The following is a 21,158-nucleotide window of genomic DNA, read 5'->3' as shown; positions in this document are numbered from 1 at the left end:
TAGGGATCACATTCGCTGTAAACTTCTTGATAGTCCACTTGTCCATCATGCATTGCATATTCTTGTTTACGCATAACCCCTGATTTATGCAAAATTAAGGAATCGGATAGCAACATTTGCACAGTATTGGGGGGGGGGGCAGGGGACCTGAGAACACATCAGACACATTGAATTGCATTCTGAATATATCCTTCTGATATTAAATAATTTTGATTTTTTTTTTTTAAATTCGCGATATAATACAGATTTTTTTTAATATAACCTTAATAATTTTACCTATATTTTTTGGTTACATGTCAAAATCATATACTCAACATTCAAGAATAAAATTCTGCTATGTATGTTGCCAATTGACTGATCCTGTTTGATTCATAGGGACAGACCACATGTAAAATGCATATCATTGCTTGCATAATAAGTTCAATTGTTGCCAACCAGGAAGTGAGTGAACTCCAGACAAAGTTGATAGCAATGAACAGATACAGTTGACTGATACTACAGTAGCTTTAATGTTAAAACATTAAAGCTACTGTAGTATCAGTCAATTATTTGTATTATATTTGTATAAATTGATAGTAGCAGTATTTGGCAGCTTTCTTTGATATTTATGTGGACAGTATACTTAAATCAATGCATTCAGGTAGAATGAAATCAGCTGGTAGAGTATTTATTTTTAGACTGTTAAAATTTGATAACTAGATAATAAAATAGTACATAAAGTGAATACACACCGCTTGGCACAAATACTGGTATGTGTATATTGCTGCATGTACAACTCATCATCATCTACATCTATTCACATAAACTTGCAATTCCATTTATTTATAATTAAACATAAATTTTGTTTTGTTTTCATTCTTGTGTATGTGCATAGCAAGACACTAAGAGATTGTAAGCTCCATTTTTGTGGACACATTTTTGCCATTGACAGTTGCAGGGTATAGAGTATGTATGCCAAAGAAGGACCAGTTTATATTTTTAATTACAATATGTATTCTGAAAAAGAGAAATCATCAGAAAACAAGATCACCTAAATGCGGCAAATGAATAAATTAGTATCGTTCCGGTCACACAATATACAAAAAATAAATAATATATTGGCAACTCCTTAATGCATTGACTATGTAAAGATATAAATTTGAGCGCGCATATTTCTGTCCTGCCGAATTTGGGTTTTTGCTTAGCAATGCCAACAAGCTACGAACGTGCGACCAATCATTTTCAAAAGCAGCAACAAAATCAACAAAACAATGCATTTCATTGGTCAATGCATGGTCATAGTCAATCGCGACTTTATGGGGGCCTGTGGGGCCTGAGAGCACATTAGACAAATAATTAAAAATGGATATTTTGATATTTTAACAGTCCTCAAGTAAACTTTATCAATCTAGTGATATTTACTTAAAGTGCATGTAGCTGTGAGGAAAAGCCGACAATCATTTGAAAATTTTGACTTTCGTATTAAAGATATACATTTTTTGCCCAAAAGACCTAGGCTGATTGCGTCATTGCATTATGTGGAATGCACACACTCGAGCAGGGGTTTTAATAATGAGCTTTAAATAGTGAGCTCTGGTTGGGTTAGGGTTAAAAGTTACTGAAACTAATCACTAAGTAAACACTTAATGTTCAGTTCTCTCAATTACAATTGTACAACAGAGAACAGTACAAATATGAGTAATACTGAAAGGAAGCTTGACAGTATAATACCAAAACCAATGCCCTTACAACTTTTCTATGACAAGACATATAGGAACAGTACATGTTATGCTGCCTTAAGTACTGTAAATTGTAGATCCGTTTACTTTGTATATACATGGAGGACTGCAAGCCAAAATTGTTACCATTCTTTTGATTTGTTTTACTGTTATCATTCTGACTGACTGAACTACTGGTACATAAATAAACTCAACCCAGAAAGTATTGAAACGATTATAGATGTTCATATATATCGGGAACTGAAATATATAGCAAAAACAAATATATAGCAAATGTATATAAAGCGCAGCTTTCTCCTGCGCATTTTGATACCTCTTTTGTTGCTCTACGATATCATTTGGTCGAGTTAAGGGCGCTTGAGTGGCTTCAAGTCGGATTTTGAAAGTTGCACTTAGCTCCTATTCAAGCCAAATGCGTTTGACGTGTACACACACACCCCCACATACAAAATCAAGACAAAGGACACCGATGTGCTCTGTTTACTTAACCATGAACTTAACTTTATTTTACTCCTTCGACTTCCACCTTCAATACTTGCTACCCTTTACTTATCTCTGACTTATCTCATGAACTCTTTCTGCTGACATCTCAATACTTGGTGTGCCCACCATCACTGTCCTTGTGTGGGGGTGTGTATGTACACTACGAACGCATTTGGCTTGAATAGGAGCTAAGTGCAACTTTCAAAATCCGACTTCAAGCCACTCAAGCGCCCATAACTCGACCAATTGAGTGGATATGTGCCTTGTCGCTATTATTATTATAAATAAAGAAAGAATAAATAAATAAATAAATATCGTAGAGCAACAAAAGAGGTATCAAAATGCGCAGGAGAAAGCTGCGCTTTATATACATTAAATAAGTTTTTACTATATATTTCAGTTCCCGATATATATCTGACCATCTATAATCGTTTTGATACTTTCTGGGTTGAGTTTAGATGATATTCAGCAATTAATTCATCTTGTTAACAATAATATGTTGATGATTATTCATCTTGTTGGGCAACAGGTTGCTTGAATTATTGCACACGCCTAGGTGTTTTCAGCTACACTGGACAATGGTAGAAATTGACTTCCTGAAATAACCACTTAGTCATCTCTTTGACCTCTCATTACACATACTCAATCAAAATTCAGTTGAAAGTGACCAAATAAAATGACAATTTTGTTTTGAAAACACAGCCTGACATAGCATGACGATTTATCGCGCACACTGTGCGATCTACTACAGCCTGTGTGACTGTGCGGGAGGGCGTAATGAGGAAGTGAATCAAAACCATGCCAACTCCCCGGGCCAACTCACTAGTGACCAATTAGTATTTTACTTATTGTATCCATAGTTGTGCATTTGCATTGTAGTTTGAAATACGCGATATACGCTGTTGAAAGATGTGTTCATTCAATTCAAATTTCTAGTATAGTACTTAGTAGGCCTATGTGCATTCTGTCAGAACGGAGTGAGTTTCTATTGCCGTTTGCCAGTAAATGTCGCCGCTTTTTCCTTCCTCAAAAAGGAAAGGACAATTTCACAGGTAACCTCTCCCCACTATTCACCAATAAATAAAAGGGAAGGTCATTTTCTAAATTGAGCAGAATTAATTTTGTACAAAATTATCGCAAAAAAGTGGGCATTTTTGTAATTTGGGCTTTTTTTGCCTTAAAAAACCTTTTTGCCTGGGGGGGAAGAGAAATATGAGGGAAGGGGCAAATCCTCCCTGTAGTACCACTACTGTTGATGTAAACTGGCTCAGAGGATCCTAGTTATCTATTCTGAGAACCTGCAGAGAACCAACAAATAATAAAGCTAACCTGATTAAAACTTATGAGCTGTACAATCACAGACAATGTTCCCTAGCTCTCTTTAACATTGCTGTACAAATGGAGGATGTGAAACATGCCATGTAAAGCTTATCAACATATACAATGATGAAAACGATGTGAAAAGTTATCAAATACTCACTATTTTATAAAAGTTGCAAAACATATATAAATCCACCAGTACTGAGTAATCTAAGCCTGATTATATGGGTGGAAATGATTAAAATCAAAGTTCAAAACTGTCCTCTGCAATGATATCCAGTACAGCAACAACACAAGGAAGCAGAACTCAGCTACAAATCCTGGTTACACAGGCAGATCAATGACTTGTCAAACCATAAAATGCCATAAAAACACACGTCACTGACTCAACTGCACCCAGTATCAGAAGAATATCATGCACTTAATAAAGCTCAATTGTATAAATTATTACATTTCTGCGTGTTCATATGCCATCCAAGTATTCATTATATTGACTTCCCATAAAATGAATTAACTGATACTGTTCAACCCTACCTACTGAACCAGGAAGTGAAAAGGCTACACATGTCTTCCTGGTATGTAAAGTTGTTTTCTGCATGGTTGATTTGTCTTTTCACAGTTCACACCCTCTTAATTTTCACAAATGTCATTATCTTAAAATGTTTATGCCTTTCTTGTGTATTACCAGTGAAGTTGGAATATATTGCAATTAAATTTGAGAAGATGCAAGCTGTAACTGTAAAGTACTAATAACTATATAAAGTAACATGATCAAGAAAAAATTTTTTTTAAATTTTAATATCAAAGTTAAACTTTGTGAAGAGATAACCTTATAGCATATAACATTATTCTAGTAAGGTCATACATAATACAAAGAATAAAAGAACACATAAGACTGACCATAGATCCTGGTCTGATTGACTGAAAATGCTACTTGAATATAGATCACAGGAACAGAAAGGTTAATCAGATATAGTCAACATGCATGGTGTGACTTGCTGGTCTTCCTGACGTTTAAAATATGGAAAGTTAGACAGTCCTTGATGACATAGTCACAATTGTCTATTGTTTTGTTTGTTTGGTTTGACTCCTTTTGTTGTTTGGTTTCCCACCCCTGAAAAGGAACATGTTAAAATCAACCTTTGAATGAATAATATTATTTGAGTACAATACCCACAAATAATAACACTAATGGCTTTGTCCTTGCCACCATTGAGTAAAATACCTATAATAAAATTATCTGAAAACACAGAAGACCAATGAGCAAAAGTTACTTTAATGTACTTTAAACATGTGATTAACTATATGAAAATATTGTTGATTTTACCAAATTGTATACACAGCAGAGACACATTACACAAGTCCAAAGTCTTATGGTTTACTGCATCACACATGTCTGTCAAATATTATATGCGGCACAAACCCGGCCTCGGACAGTTCAATTTATTCTGTGAGAATCTGATTTGATTGTCACCAGCAACCTCAACCAAGAGAATCAACACTTTATTAACACGTATGCAGAGTCAAAATTTATTCTTTTTTCTATTTTATGAGAATTGACAACCGTGAATGGTTGATTCTTGCCAATTCAAACTTTTGTGAAAGCTACAACTGTGCAACTAGATTTAAAAGTTCATATTGAAATTTTTCAACATTCAAGGAAGACATGCAGTTTGCAGTGTTGCTATTACAGTGATCAAAGGTAACAGCATTTTGTTTGTTTCCCAGGTGTGTTTGTTTTGCATTTATTAGGAATCATCAATGTGAAAATACAAACAATTATTAAAAAATGTACATTTAATTTAGGTCTTGGAGATTAACCCTAACCGCCTAAGGGCTTTTTACGACGGGAAGGGAAAGAAGGAAAGAATAAAGAGAGAAAAGAAGGAAAGAAGTTGTTTGCTCTGGGTGGGATTCGAACCGAGACCCTCGCATGCCAAGCACTTGGTCGGCGACACTTTGCCACGGGTCTTGGGCTTCGCTGGCCAGCGAAACACACCACGTGGGATGCATGCACGAACAGCGCATATATCAAGTAGTATTTTGTAGCATTCAGGAGCGTTAGGGTTAAAGTCACAGCGTAAAATTGTTGCAATCACTCCATTTTTAGGAGAAAATAACATTTTATTATTTATGTAGATTTAATTTTCATTAGTTTCCAAAATGAATTGCAATCAAATTCATACATCATAAATGGTGCCGTTTTGTAAAATTACTGGTAGTACATGTAAGGAGATCTGAACCACAGAGTTCCTTTTATATTCTGTGTCTGAACATAATATTGATATTTCATCTGACACATAAGGTTACATGCACATATTTTCAATCCAATTAGGACGTGCAATATATCAAATAATCATATCTCAATATCAAACTAATGATATTTGTACTATTGGTGCTCGGCACTCACAGTACGTATTATAAGAATTATATGCACTGCATAATTAAGATGACCCCCACAACAAGGCTTAATGTAAATATAAAGAAATCAAGAAATAACCTTTATTGGTTTTGATGAGTTAATAAGGAAATAGTACTAATATAAATGATAACTGTATCACACTATATCAACCTACCAAGTTTGAAGTTTACCAACTGTTTTGGTGCTAGAGTGTATTAATGGAATTTCAGGCAAAATATGCAATAAGCTCATTAATATGCAGATAATGACAAGAAACTATACAGTAGTAGAGGACATCATACTATATCATCCTACATGTACCAAGTTTGAAGTTTACCAGCTGTTATGTTTAGGTGCTATTATTAAGAGTGGATTAATGGAATTTCAAGCAAAATATGCAATAAGCTCATTAATGTGCAGATAACATATAACACAAAACTATATACAGCAGCAGAAGCCATCATACTCTATCAGTATGCTTCGTGGTGCAGGCATAAAAATAATGTTAAGATTAAAATTAATTATAGCATGTTGAGCTATTTTGATAGGTTTTCATAAAGCAATATGTTGTGTGTGTTTAAGAGCATATGGTATCTTCAATTGAAATTTTATCGGACCACCTGAACATATGTTGTATCCTTTGTAATGTGTTGACATGTTATTAGGAAATGCAACCATTTTTTCCAAATCCTTTACTTTTTAATTTCCATTTCAAAATTTCGGAATTTGACAAAGTGAATCTATAGACAAGTCACTACTTCTCATTATTGAAATTAATTTAATATTTGAATTGTGAAAAGTGATACAAATATTTGGTACATTTGCAATTTTGCATAACAGATTCTTATTCAAGATACATTAATTGGGACAAACACCTGTTATATTTGTTTAATAATGCTATTGAATATTTTCTGATATGTACACTGTAATGAGAAATAAAACTAAACTGAACTAACAAATATCAATTTAGAAACATACACCGTTATTGATAGACTTACGAGAGGATCAGCAGGGAATGATTATATTGTACACCACAGGGCACATTTGTATACAGAATAACATGTTTAAATCATGAACTCATAATAATTCAACTTTTGAAAGTTAGAGCCCCTCTAAACATTTATAAGTGACCATTAGTTCCTGAACTTGGCTGAAGTCTATCAGGAATAGATGTCACACATAAAAGTGTGACATCCAAACAATGTCCAATCACTTGCCAATGTATTGAACGTCATTAATAGATGCCTCACTATTGTTAATATGGTCAGTAGGCTAATTAATTGAGACCTAAAGGGAAGTATTTAATTAGTATGTAAACAGTTCCAAGGGTGGAGGTCACAAGCAATTCATTTTAAATAGTAATTGAAATTCATTACACAAATTAGCCATTCATTTCCACACTAACAGAAGCTGTAATATCAAGGCCATTGTCACACACAAAATACTAGAAATATAGGGTCCACAATAAGTCGAAACATATTTTACAAAATGTAAAAAGGTATGTACATAGCCCTATTTGTTTTACACATTTGTTTTACACATGTGGACCAATTTATATCATCACGCATCATTGCGTTCAGTCACAATGGTTTATTGTGTAAGAAAAGAGGCCATTTTAAAAGTTGCACCCGAGTCTAGTCTTTGTCAAAGACCTCGCGATCCTAGGGGGGGTGGCGAGCGGCGAAGCCGCGAGCTGAGTGCCGAAGGCGCAACGTGGCTCAAGTAGAATATGATAGATGGCGCTCTCACTACAGTGCTCTAAGCAAAGCCTTGTTGAAAGGCTAACCTGAGTCCATAGGAGTCAGGTTTGTTTGAGAGTTGACTTTATGGACCCAGATGCAACTTTTAACACTGTTTAAAACCGGGTTTAAAATAGTCTCCTTTTTACATAATGAACCATTGTGACTGAATGCAATGACACTATAATTTGGTCCATATCTGTAAAACAAAAAAGGCTACACACCGGGGCTACACACACCTTTTTAGATGTTTGCATTTCATCAAATATTATTCGATTTTAAAAAGTATTTAGAGGAGGAACTTATACGTTGTGGACCCTATATATTTTGAAAGTACAATAGATAAGAAATGAATGTTCTGTTTGATTGTTAGTGGCTGGAACACATGCATTCATTCAGGGCAAAGTTAATTTTCTTGCCGAGTACATATTTGAAATATATTCAGATATATCAAGGGTTGAGAACCAGAAAGCCTCAACTCCCAAAAAAATCCTTTGTGAGTAAAGGTTTTCCAGCTCTCAACCCGCGATATACATCAATAACAGAATATACAATTTTGAGTAAATTGTATTAAATTTATTCTTTGCCAAAAACTATTTTATGGTTATTTTAAGCTGAAATAAATTAAAATTTTAAAATAATTAAAAAACACACTATCTTGGTATCTTAACTGTCGAGCTATGTGATTTAATGTCTTAATTAAGATATTAATTCAATATTGCTGTTGTCTAAATGTACAAACACAACAAATTTGACTGATTCCAATGAAGGTTAAGTTGGGACAAGTGTAAACATTACAAATATGCCAAAAAATCGGGTTTGGAAAAAAATCATTTAAAACGATTGTACATTATTGCTTGATCCAAGATCTTCTGCAAGTCAAAAATGAAGCTCTATACATGACGAGTAGAATGTTTTCAGCAATCTCTCCTGAGATAGGCATTTAAGTCAATACGTCTCTGTGCAAAGCATTTGGATCTATACTCCGTTGTTTCTCAAATGTTAAGACCTCTATATTAGTTTCATTTAAGGAGGCACTCTCGTACAAGTAAATCAATAGTCAGGTTCATATGACTTGACTCAGACCCATGTCTCAAGTACAATGTAACCCAGAAGCAATAGAAAGCCAGCAAACATTTAATAACCAAGTATCAGTCCAGACAACTGGTTGTTAACCACAGAGAGTATAACATCATATTTATCTTCCCAACAATCAAATCATCATGACAAGTGCCTGTATACATAACCCAGGTTCAATTTGCTGGTATGAGGGAGACATATGAAGATTAATCATCACTATTATCCCTGAAGACAGTCAATGCTAACAGACCTAACCAAGAACTTCCTTTTTCCCTACCCTGTCCCTCCCGGGCTAACAGCAAAGGTGTTTGCATAGACACTGACAAAATGTTGTAGATAATAACGCTCCAATAACATTGCTGATAGAGCGGAAATATGAATTCAAAAAGATGACATGATTTGCTTCACAGGGTGACATGCCCACCGATTATTAGCGGTAATGATTTGTAAAGACAGTTTTACCGCTTGCTTGTCTGATTGTGGTGTGTGTGTGGGCATGATGATGCTGGAATACCCTACAGTGCAACTATTTCTAAATAAATAGTCAATAAAGGATATTACAAGCAAAGGGCCAATGACTGGGGAAAGCATCCAGGCAATCATAATAATTTGCAGTAGTACTCATCATCTACCCTTACTATATCTGTTTGCTTTGATCATTGATCATGTTCTCAACATTTGGATGAGTCCAGTTAGAAGGTGCTTTCAGCTCTGACAAATACTTAAAGCCATATTGTAACTTTTGCTGAGGAGGACGTCCTCAATTTGTTTAAATTCTGCTTTTTACACGATTATAATGTACTTTAGTAAACTAAGACACCATGCAAAAATCAAGACTTTAGGTGCTGTAGTTTTCTCAAAATCCGAGATTTTGCGTTGTTCATAACAAAGTACGTACATGGCGTGAGGGACGATTATACACACACATCAAAGGACCATGCCATATATAGCACGACAGAAGGAGTAACACGCATTGGTGCTGGTAGTAAATTCCAATTTTCTTTAAAAAATTAAAGGGGCCATATTTGACAGTAAAAGCTAATATATTTTATGGAAAAGAAATACTAATCAACAGACCGCATCAGTTACAACCTTTTGTGATATGAAGCAACATGTGTACATCCCAAGTACATTATCAATTACCATTTCAAGTTGATTCCTCTAATGCCAGCTGTTTACATTTACACACCAAATACAGCAAACAAAGATCGTATTAAATAGAACTAGGTAAGTAAAGTAAGGCATGATGATGGGAAATTGATACAGATGTGTAGTATTATCTTTATTCCATGTATTGTACTTCCACTACTTATTGCTTGTTCCATGCAATTATATCCCATACAAAAACAGTGGTCTCTAGGCGGCAATTATTTGAAATGTGAATCTATCTGTGGGTTTCACATGTTCTAATGTTAACTTGCATATGTATGTGCCCCTTCATCAAAAACACTTCTCAGAAATTGGTTCACTCAAGATTCAAATGCGGTAACATTTACATTAATTTAACATACATCCTCCATTTCTGGAAACAGTGCCAAGTACACTACAAGATTCCTATTGCGGCCGTCTGCACAGGTACACAATTGCTGAGGTACCTGACAAATCACACAGTACCAATGCTACTGTACCACACCCACCAAGAGTGGTACTGCACTGGTACTCCCCAAGTACTGCTTGGCGAGTGTGCCTGTGCAGGCAGACACAATAGGAACCTGGTAGTGCACACCTTACAAAGACTCAGTTCGGTTTATTTCCAAATAATTTCCTATAATTGCTTTCTTCATCACTCCCATCAGCTCTTGTATGTTTTTTTCATGGTTGAAATCCCGGGTTGAAATGAAGATACTACTAGTAATTCATAGAATCCCGTAAGGCACATTATCTCTCTTATCTTAAACAAATAGTATGGATCAAACTGACAATCATTATCACTCGCCTTGAATTTGACTTGCATATATGTCCTGGCTCTTCCCAAGAGAAGAGGTCTTATATTTATCCAGAAATATCATAACTTACAAAATCAAGCCTCCTTGAAGAACTGTTTCCATTACAGGAAAAGCTTGCAGGTAATGCATGGGAAGTACTTCAAATGTGACTGTATGCGCAACTGATGAGTGTTGCATAAGTGTAACATAATATACTAAACTCTAGCCAAATGCAAGCTTTTGTGAGGGTAGTATTAATTTACTTCTCTCTAATCTCACCAGTTGATGCTAATTTGTCATGTTTTTAGATGCCACTCCATGACTCCAATCTTAACCCTAATCCTTTTCTGTAATCATATCTTAACCTACATAATAGTTTAGTTAACCCAAACCATATTTGAGCAAGACCATAAGTGAATACAAAAGCTCCAAATGACTTGTTTTGTCATATAATATAGACAACCAACATACATGAATTTTCATGGAAAATTAACCTGGCAAGTGCACATGAAAGGTTATTTTTCTATTTTTTCTCAATACAAACCTTATTTGTTATGTCAGCTTCCAAGACGACACGGCATTAATTATAGCCTCATCTGCCTTTCTTCTGTGACAAGCACAAGTTAGAACATTGAACTAGACTGTTTTAAGTTGTTAGACAAGTCTGCCCCTTTAAAAAGATGGATACTACAAAAACAAGATGCTCAAAAGTAGGTCTGTGAGAGCAAGATCCCACATGAGATACACTTTCCATGTAACATTTGATTCTAAGCTATAAACCTTCAGCACATTCACTTTGTGTCAACTATGCAGTTTGAAATCCCCAAACCAAATTACACAGTGAGGTGTACAAAACAGTTTTTATTGTGTCTTTTGTGTTAATTTACTATTATTCATGACAAGATGAATGTGACATATTGCTGTTAAGTTTCATGTCCCAGTTTGATGTATAGTCCACTACTAATACCTTATTGCATGATGCTTCCTTGTTCACATTATACACTCTTAGATAGCGAAAACCAATTTAGAGCAAATGTTTAAAAAAATGCAAGGAGTGTATCCATGTGTATAATGCACTCCACATACTATGCAGTGATTTTGGATATGTTTTGTGTTTATTGCGAACTGATGCATATGGTCAATTCCAGCCAAAGCGGGCCAAAATTCTCTCTGGGGGCCATTTTGAAAATGTTTTCCTTTTCAATTCTAGACTTATCAAATGAGACGATCATGTCTAGTGAATCATCAGGTGGAAGTGCCATCGGATTGAAAAATAACTTTTCTTGCTAGACCAAATAAAGTGTTAAATGCGCATATGCATGTTACCCACAATTCAAGCATTTATCACCTGTTGTACGCCATATAAATTTCACTTTCTTTAATATCTTTCAATATTTTATGTGTGACTCATATACACTAGAAATCGGTAAAGACTTTGAACGTAAAATAGAATTTTATTACATATATCTACAAAGAAATATTTTGGTTATTACAAATTTTAAGAAAGAACCAGGTGTACAGTTAAGACTGTGTCAATTCTTCGGACTCTTTCCAAAGTGGCTGTCATTTAACATTACTGTATTATTTAGAAAGATTAGAATAAATGCTTCATATAAATATAAAGTTAGATTGTGTATCTCGTCATACTTGAGGATGAGGATCTCGGATGGATTCGTGGGTAACAGCGTCTGGAAAATAGCAATTCCTATTATGTTTTTTTAATAAGAATAAAAAATACTTTTCCGTATGTCAATAATTCAGGCTGCAATGGCACTAAAATGAATTTTAATTAAAATACAGACTACATGGAATATTTAGAATGGATCATTATGGCATTTTGGGTATAAAAATTTTGAGAATAATGAAGTTGCCATATTCAAATAGACAGAGCAAACAGTTTTATATTATTATTTTAGTAAAATCATTCCATATTTTCATGCAGCAATATTCTATTAACTCGTGTTTGACAGTTCCTATGAACTAAAACACTATCAATACATTGTTAACTGTAATTTAAGTAGGGATTCGTGGGTAACCAAAATGTTCGTGGGTAACACATATTTGAAGGTATGTATTGGTAAGCGGCAAAATAGAAAATATTACAGAAGGTTGGAAACCACCATGCGGTTATTCCTCCATTGTGTTTCAATGATTCCCGTTTCTCTAACCAATTGCATTTACCCAAAAAATGGTAATTTAGGATAATCAATCAAAACTTCATGATGCAGCTTCAGTATACCTTCAAGAGGACGCTATTAAACAGGACGTACTGTTTTGGAACCTATTTCGCATGTTTTCAAAATGTTAAGATGCATAAGAAACATATAATTTACTGAGTAAATCCTTGGATTAAATGGGTAACGCCCGAATTGTGGGTAAAGCTATAAGTACTATAGTACCGCTTTGGGGTTTATGCGTTTCTTAGGTGTATAAACTGTAAGTACTGTCAAAATTATAGCATACCCATGGCTTGAATATGTGCTGATTTAAACTTAAAATAAACAATCTCCTTATTTTTCAAGGTTAGCATCTATTCGGGATTCGTGGGTAACAAAAGTTTAAACCGTCAGAGATTCTTTTTTAAAGCGGTGAACGTATTTTTACGATTTACAATTTTAAGCGCTTGTCAAACTAAATTCAGTGTCCAAAGTCATTAAATGTTAATTTAAGTTATGGCAATTATATTTGCTGGACTCGTGGGTAACAGTTGATACGTGGGTAACGCCAAATTTGATTTTATGGAATTTTATGGGTAAAACGTGTTTGCATAAAATAATCACTTGGACCTCAGAATTATAGAACGAAACTTCGTTTCATGATATAGTCATTTATGGCATATTCACTTAACATTTTTCAGAACGATCATTTTATTTTTGATACGCGGGTAACAAAATTATTAGCCAAATTGACTTAATGGCCTCTAGAGTCCACAAACTTTGGTGGAATTCAATCGTTTACATATGATGAGAGATCATGCAAACGTCTTTCTAACGGTAATAATTTCATTTTGATTGAAGGACATTCAATGACATATATGGTGCTTTATCTTTGAATTAAGTGGGTAACGCCAATTCATTTAAGCTATCATAACTTGTCCCCTGGTATGACTTGCTAGTAAAGGCCTATATGCACAAAGAGAGCACATTGGACGTGACATGATATGCTCCATCAATAACGTGATTTCCTTTATTAATGACATTTTAAAGTGGAAAGTTAACATAGAGAGAATTTTGTCCCGCTTTCGCTGGAATTGACCATATATATTTGCTTGTATTTTCCAACATAATGACAATTTTGTGGTAGTAAAATCACTAGATTTTTGTGTGTGTATGAAATACAATGTAGGTTAATAAATGTGTATGACTTTTTCCTGAGAAATTGCAAGAATAAGCGAAACATACTTTAATGCACTCCCCCTGCGGATCTCATTCATGCATTAGAGGCTTCAACATGTCACTACATTCTATATAATAATACGCTATTCTCTGTCTCTCTGTCTCTCTGTCTGTTTGTCTGTCTGTCTGTGACTGCTAATGTGAGGCCGTCGTAGGTCGTACGGGGCCCAAACTTGGTGGGTGGGTGAAGTTCTGTCCTGGCAAGAAGAAGTTTATGTTTGTTAAGTCATCTGACCCCGGGGCCCCCTCCCAGGGGTCATCTGAGGTCAAATTACTAAAAACTGTCGTGTGAGGCCGTCGTAGGTCGTACGGGGCCCAAACTATGTGGGTGGTTATTGTTCTGTCCTGGCAAGATGAAGCTCATGTTCGTTAAGTCATCTGACCCCGGGCCCCCTCCCAGGGGTCATCTGAGGTCAAATTACTAAAAACTGTCGTATGGGCATGAAACTTGGTACGTACAGTCAACATTTGGAGCCAAAATTTTGGAAGGTAATTTTGGGGTCATCCGAGGTCACCTAGGGGTCATCTGAGGTCAAATTACTAGAAAGTGACGTATGGGCATGAAACCTGGTGGGTACAGACAACATTTAGAGCCAAAATTTTGGAAGGTCATTTTGGGGTCATCCGAGGTCACCCACGGGTCATCTGAGGTCAAATTAGTAAAAACTGTCATATGTGCATGAAACTTGGTGGATACAGTTAACATTTAGAGCCAAATTTTTGGAAGGTCATTTTGGGGTCATCTGAGGTCAAATTAGTAAAAACTGTCATATGGGCTTGAAACTTGGTGGGTACAGTCACCATCAGCCAGGTAATCGCGCCCAGCCGAGAACCGCCAAATATGGGTAACCGCCTAGTTTGCATTATTTTGCAAAATTTCACTTTCAACAAAAGATACACATTTATTAACCTATAATTATCTCAAGGAAAAGAATGTGTGAATATAGAAAAAGTGATATTTTCATGCAATATGAATTTTTTAATCTTTGCCAATTTTATACAGTTTCTTCCTGTTATTTATACAGTAGCTACAAAGTGAAAGAGGGCAAAAATCATTGTACCATGAAAGTTTCCACTTTTACAATAGAGTAGCTATTGGTGTAGATGTTGCATTGCCATCACCAAACCTTGATTCCAGATAGCCACCTGGAAGTATAAAATCAGCACCTTGCAGTACCACTGTTTAACAGGTCGTTTCTGCTGTTATGGAAAGCAGGGTATCAATTCACTACTTTCATATAGTAGGGAGGGTGGAAGTCCAGAAAGTATTCATTGGTAAGCAAAATGATCCATCTGTTTCTGTTTCTACTCCGGGGGCTGTTACTAAATATTCTTCGCATCACCCCAAATTAACATGAATTCACCATCAACCATTTAACACATATATTCCATTCATATGGAAATAATTCACATGAATTCACATCAAATCATGACTGAAAAACTCAATTATAATAAAATTCTAATCGACTATGGGAGACTGTTTTCTTCTTCTTTACATACTACTTCTCAAGACAGAAAAGGGCAGAAAAAGGACACAAATATTGCATTTTGACAATATTGATTAATAAAATATGTAAGATTATTCAGAAAAAAACCACAAATGATGAAAGCTGTAGACATGATAGAGTAAACATGTTTTCTATAATTAACAAAATGAAGAAGAGGATACTTTATGAGCATGTCATCAAATCATCACAAGTCCTTGGTTTAAAGGAGAGACATTTATTAGCTCCCACAACTACATGAATGATTTAAACATTGGAATAAAATAGACCTGTGCCCATTGGACTACACACAAAACTGGTCCAAAGACAGTAACTACACATACTATTGGGGAAATAAACTGTACTTGTCAAATGAAAGTACAATGCGAGTTCAAAGGTCTTCCAGAAAACACTTCATGGTGCAACACACTTATTTCATTGAAGGAGTAACACAGACCTAAATCATGATTTGATGCAGAATCGTTTGTTTGTTTATTTGTTTGTTTGTTTGTTTCTGTATGCTGGCACAGCAAGGACCAGAATAGCCCCACATTAGCCCCCATATATGATGGTGCCATTATCCAGGGTGGTATAGGGCATGAGTCCAGATTCGCCTTTGCTATCATTTGCAGTAAAGTATAATTATAATAAGGTGCATCATGAGACAGAGCTCTTTGAATCATCCTGAGGATTTGGTATGAGACTCACACTAGGGTTATTTTCAGTTTATGAATACCATCACTTTTGTTAAATTCCCATGGCAACATGACAACCATTTATTATTAGGTATCTGTTAATATTGAATTATTAATGATTATATTAGCTATTATATGAAGTGAGCAAGCTGCCTTCATCATCATATTGTGATCATCTACTGTATAAGTGTGAAATCTTACACAGCATAAAAGTGTTACACTTTGGGCATATGAAATGTGAATAATATGCACATGTATGGAATATCAATGACTTTACTATTGTAGATATTCTAACAAACAAATTTAAAAGCAATATAGCTTTAAATCATTAAAGACCAGAACCCCATATAAATTTTGCATTTTCCTGCAATTTGCTGATAAAAGTTCATAGATGGAAATATAAGCAGGCAAAGGGTGTGGTTCTATTACTAACGAGTATACAAGTAACATCTATAAAGATTCTCATCTGTAATAAACACCTGCATTGATGAGCCTACACCTGACTTCAAGATAACATGTTGAAACATTTACAAGATGGTTCCTTAATTTTTACAACAAAGCTAACATGATAAAATATTTACACAAGATTGAATATTGATTTGATGCATTCTTTTCTTTCCTTAACTTTTGTTAAATTCCAATTCGATGCTTTCAGAATATTAAAATTCTGTAAGATAGAGGAAGAAACCTTGGCATGCACGCTGGATGTTGAACCGAATCAATTCCCCCACAGAAATCTTCACAGCTCATAATTTGATCTACTAGCACTTGTTAATTCATATAATAACTACATCACCCTCCTCACTGGCTGGATGGTGTATCAACATGTATGATCACCAGTCCAAAGTAAAAGGTTGTATCTCCTTATCACTTCTCTTAGAGGGTACTTTCATCTGCCATATTATAATAATAGTACGGTTTAATAAAAAGCTTGGCTATTTATAGGTAATTTCAGTGCCCATACTTTGAGAAAGAAGAAGGAAATTAGCATATGATAATTCATCTACATGATTTACAATACTGGAAATGAAGTGCTCTGAAAATGTTTCTTTAAAAATTTCTTAAGAGCACAACAGTATGCCTTTAAGTTGCTATATGAATAATTTCATCTAAATATCCCAGGGCTTGGCTGACGGTACAAAGACGGATGTCCATTAACTGCCATGCTGCGCATTCATTTGCAGACTTGGGCACAGATACATTTTGTACAAGTTTAATTTAGTCATTTTCACTGGAAACTCCAAATGTCTTAAATTGGAAAAATCGTCCTTCTTTTAACACCCTGGTTGAATGGGGAATTAGGTGTGGCTGACAATAGAACACACTCAAAAGAAGGACCAAAACAAGCTCAAATTAAGACCAAAATAAGCTCAAAGTTGGATGAATGCACTTGAATGTTGGATCAGTCAATACAGTCACAATAGGAAGAAGTACTTCACTCAAGAGGGCACTCAAGTGAAGTGGATTCAGTAAATTTGGCTTGAATTGGTCTTACTTTGAGCTAGTTTTTGAGTGGTTCAGCTTATTTTGGTCTTACTTTTGAGTGTTTTGGTCCAACTTTTGAGTGTTTTTTATTGTCAGCCAATGCTAATTCCCCATTCAAGCTGGAAGATTAAAAGAAGGACGATTTTTCCAATTTAAGACACTGTGTGTTAGCAGTGGGAATTTGAGTTACTTCTTTGTGCTGCTGAACTGTAAACAAAAATACACAGCGAGTCAGAATACATTTTTGTGGCTCTAAGCTATCTCATTCCATTCATTTATATGGCAGCTAATGGACATACATCTTTGCACCACTGAGCTATCATATTTTTCCTGAATGCAAGGAATAAAAGATACAATCCAGCATATTTGATGCTTGCATGTTACAAGTCAATTCATGAAATCAATGGCAAGATAGCTCATTGCAGCAGTATAGATTTTTGTAGCAGGACATACTTTTAGCTCAATGGAATGTTTTTAGAAGTTTCATCTGCTAAACCTAGGTGGAAATTAAACAACTGTAACTCAATATCTGACTTCTTCTAGGGGTACATGAAATTCATTGTAATGCACAATTAATGCTGTCTATTGTATCCCGAGATGTCAGCACGTGACATGGTGCAACATGAAATCCAACATAACACAATAACCAATGATGGGTAAATTTTGCCAAGAAATTTGAGCTTGAAAATTCTTTACCAACCTGTTAATGTAGTATTGATCGAATAAAGTAAAGTCTAGGAACAGTTGAATGTGAAAATCCTTGTATTCTAATGAAAAATGCAGACTAGTACTAGTCCTATCCTACGCAAAAGAAATCCAAGAAATAAATTTTCTATTATTACTGGTTTTTACATGCACGTATTTGGACGTTTCTGCTCAAAATGAAGTGAGCAAGTTAGAGACAGAAAGCGAGAGCATGGGTGTGTGGAGACAAGAGACAGTCATTTTTGCATAAATTTGCCTGCAGTGATCCATTTTAATAGAAGAAAAGCAGTGTGATGTGCATACAAATGAACCTTATGTAATAGTTCCAACATGAATGGCAGCAAGCTGATCAATCATAGCCTACATGCTCTAATTCTTGATCAAGTTATTTTGTCCGAGATAAGTTCAATTTCAACCAAGGAATGGAAATTGATGGAAAAACTAGTTTTCTGTATATACATATCTTTTAATTCTAGTAGGGGTGCAATTCGCCCATGGTTTCCAACTCTGTGCACTTAATGCATCAAATCAGCTACTATATAGGTATTGCATCAGAAAGCTCAGAACCTACTTTTTGAAGGTTTTACGGTAATTTTTTTCAAATTATTACTGTATAATTTTGAAATAGATATTGTTTGAATAAATGGCAGGATTCCCTAGATGCACATAGCACATTGTTTCCTATCGTCTTCAGAACTCTTTAACTGCTCATATCTTTTCAACTGGTTATCCGAATTCAATGGCGTTTTCTGCAAAATGTAGTTGTGCAAATGCTGTACAATCCTATGAGAAACTGTAATTTGAATGACTTCAGACTGATTTTGCTTGATCACATTACATATGATGTATTTAATAGTTAAACTCTGAACTTATTGTTGTATTGTACATTGAATATATCAAAATGTCAACAAATCTGGTTGGAGTGTAGCCCTAATGCTGCAATATGTATATATAACAGAAACAAAATCTACTCACTGAATTTGAGAAAAATGGTAAAGAAATATAGCCATATAAACTCAATTTGTGCACAAGAATAACACCACTAAGTCTGTCACGTCAAGAAGCTAAAAAGAGGTTACAAATCCCATCTGATCTGATCAGCTTGTGCATCTCTCTCGGACAGATAATTGGCAATTAATATGCAATGGTTGAATTGAGAGGGACATGCGGCATTTGTGTGATGTCATACCTTGAGGGAGGTATGAGCATCTGAGGCAACGTGCCAACTGAACTAGGAATGATGCTGCATTCATATCGCTGCATCCCTGAGAGGGCTGGTGAAGGTCTATAACCTATGCCCTTCTCTTCTGCTGGCACCTGATGATCTAACACACATCACACATCTATTACCAAGCATTTGTCCCTTTAACCATGGCCGTAACAAGCGGGGTGGCTGGGGAGGCCATGACCGCACCACTTTTTGAGACATAAATGTTTTTCTTTATAGCTTTTTTCGGATTTTGACGCATATTTAAATTTGGCCGCCCCACCATTTTGATGGCCGACAAAAAATTGTCAATTTTGGTATGGCCTTCAGCCTTCAACCAAAATTAAACAAGCTTCATCAAGCTTCATCAGGCAACCCGAGGACAATCAAAATCTACCCACTAAATTATAGTCAGTTATTTGTATTTGTATTTTATTTTTTCATAATTTAGCCGTTTCCAATGTTTATAGTGATATGATGAGCAATCTTTTATTTTATGCAAATGGACTTTTTGGAACAACAGCAGGCTATTAAATCATTCGGCATCAATGTGTTGAGAGAAATGATGTTATAATTAACATTTATGGCAAGAACTGAGGTAAAGACCAAAAAGGAACTTTGAAAATTGGTGAGGGGGGTCAATGGAAATATATAGCAGATATTTCAAGCAAAGTGGCAGCTGAACACACCTTCCCTGCCTTGTCACTTCCTGACTGATTCAAATCGGCAACACATTATTTTGGTTTGAGAACTACAATGTACTTCCCTGATGTAAATATAAAACCTTAAATTTGGAGCATATTATTGTATCCACAAATATATCCCAGTATTCACTACTTTTCCTATTCACTACATGTAGATTAATATGATAAAAATACAACATTGTTTTTCTAATTTATCCCAACTATGCTTCCACTAATTACAATCTTCAGATAATATCAAATTAAGACTTGTGACTTAATTCACCGGCGTGTCCAGGATCTTTTCCTGCGGGGGGCTCAGCCCCTCTTTCAGAATTATGCAGGGGGCTTGATGGCTAAAATCGCCAAAAAACGGCTGATTTTACATAATTTTTAACAAAGTGCGGGGGGCTTCAGCACCCAAAGCCCCCCCCCCCCTGGACACGCCACTGTAATTATTCATATGTAGATGTTTGCTTTAAACAATACCATGCAAATTTCAAGAAAAGGAACAGATCTAGAATAATGCAGTCACTACAAAACCCTAGGCAATAGAATTGTGCTGAAAACAGAAAGCTAATATAGAATAAATAAGGTGGTTTAGGGAAATCACTTGAAGGAGATAGGAGCAATAACATGTATTGACTGACTGCAAGTTACACTTTCAAGTAGATAGTATCAAGCAAGGTCATTTGCTGATTTCTTGCCCTAAAGGATTTTTGAAAGGAAGCCGCTGACAAATAATTCAGCTTGCTTCACTCAATTTGGCGGGCCATACTTTTTCATGGTTGTGAAAATCCCCTAGCGTCCTCTCAGATCAGCTACTCCACTTTCCCCCTTT

At 35.3% G+C, this 21,158-nt stretch overlaps 1 protein-coding gene across 6 annotated transcripts in view; it reads right to left on the bottom strand.

Moving 5' to 3' along the window:
• Positions 1–21,158, bottom strand: part of LOC140149254 (protein kinase C delta type-like) — a 245,718-nt gene that overhangs the window by 81,395 nt on the left and 143,165 nt on the right. The window contains exon 1 of one of the 6 annotated variants that reach the window (XM_072171496.1): positions 3,682–4,021. The exons of the other annotated variants lie outside the window; for them this stretch is intronic. The gene's annotated coding sequence lies outside the window, so the exon portion shown is untranslated. Of the gene's footprint in view, positions 1–3,681; positions 4,022–21,158 lie in introns of those variants that run through there. 6 annotated transcript variants of the gene reach the window in all.

This window comes from Amphiura filiformis, chromosome 3 (assembly GCF_039555335.1).
Source record: "Amphiura filiformis chromosome 3, Afil_fr2py, whole genome shotgun sequence".
NCBI classification, from domain to species: Eukaryota; Metazoa; Echinodermata; class Ophiuroidea; order Amphilepidida; family Amphiuridae; genus Amphiura; species Amphiura filiformis.
Note: the sequence above shows the minus strand (reverse complement) of the source record. Positions and strands in the feature narration are given on the sequence as shown.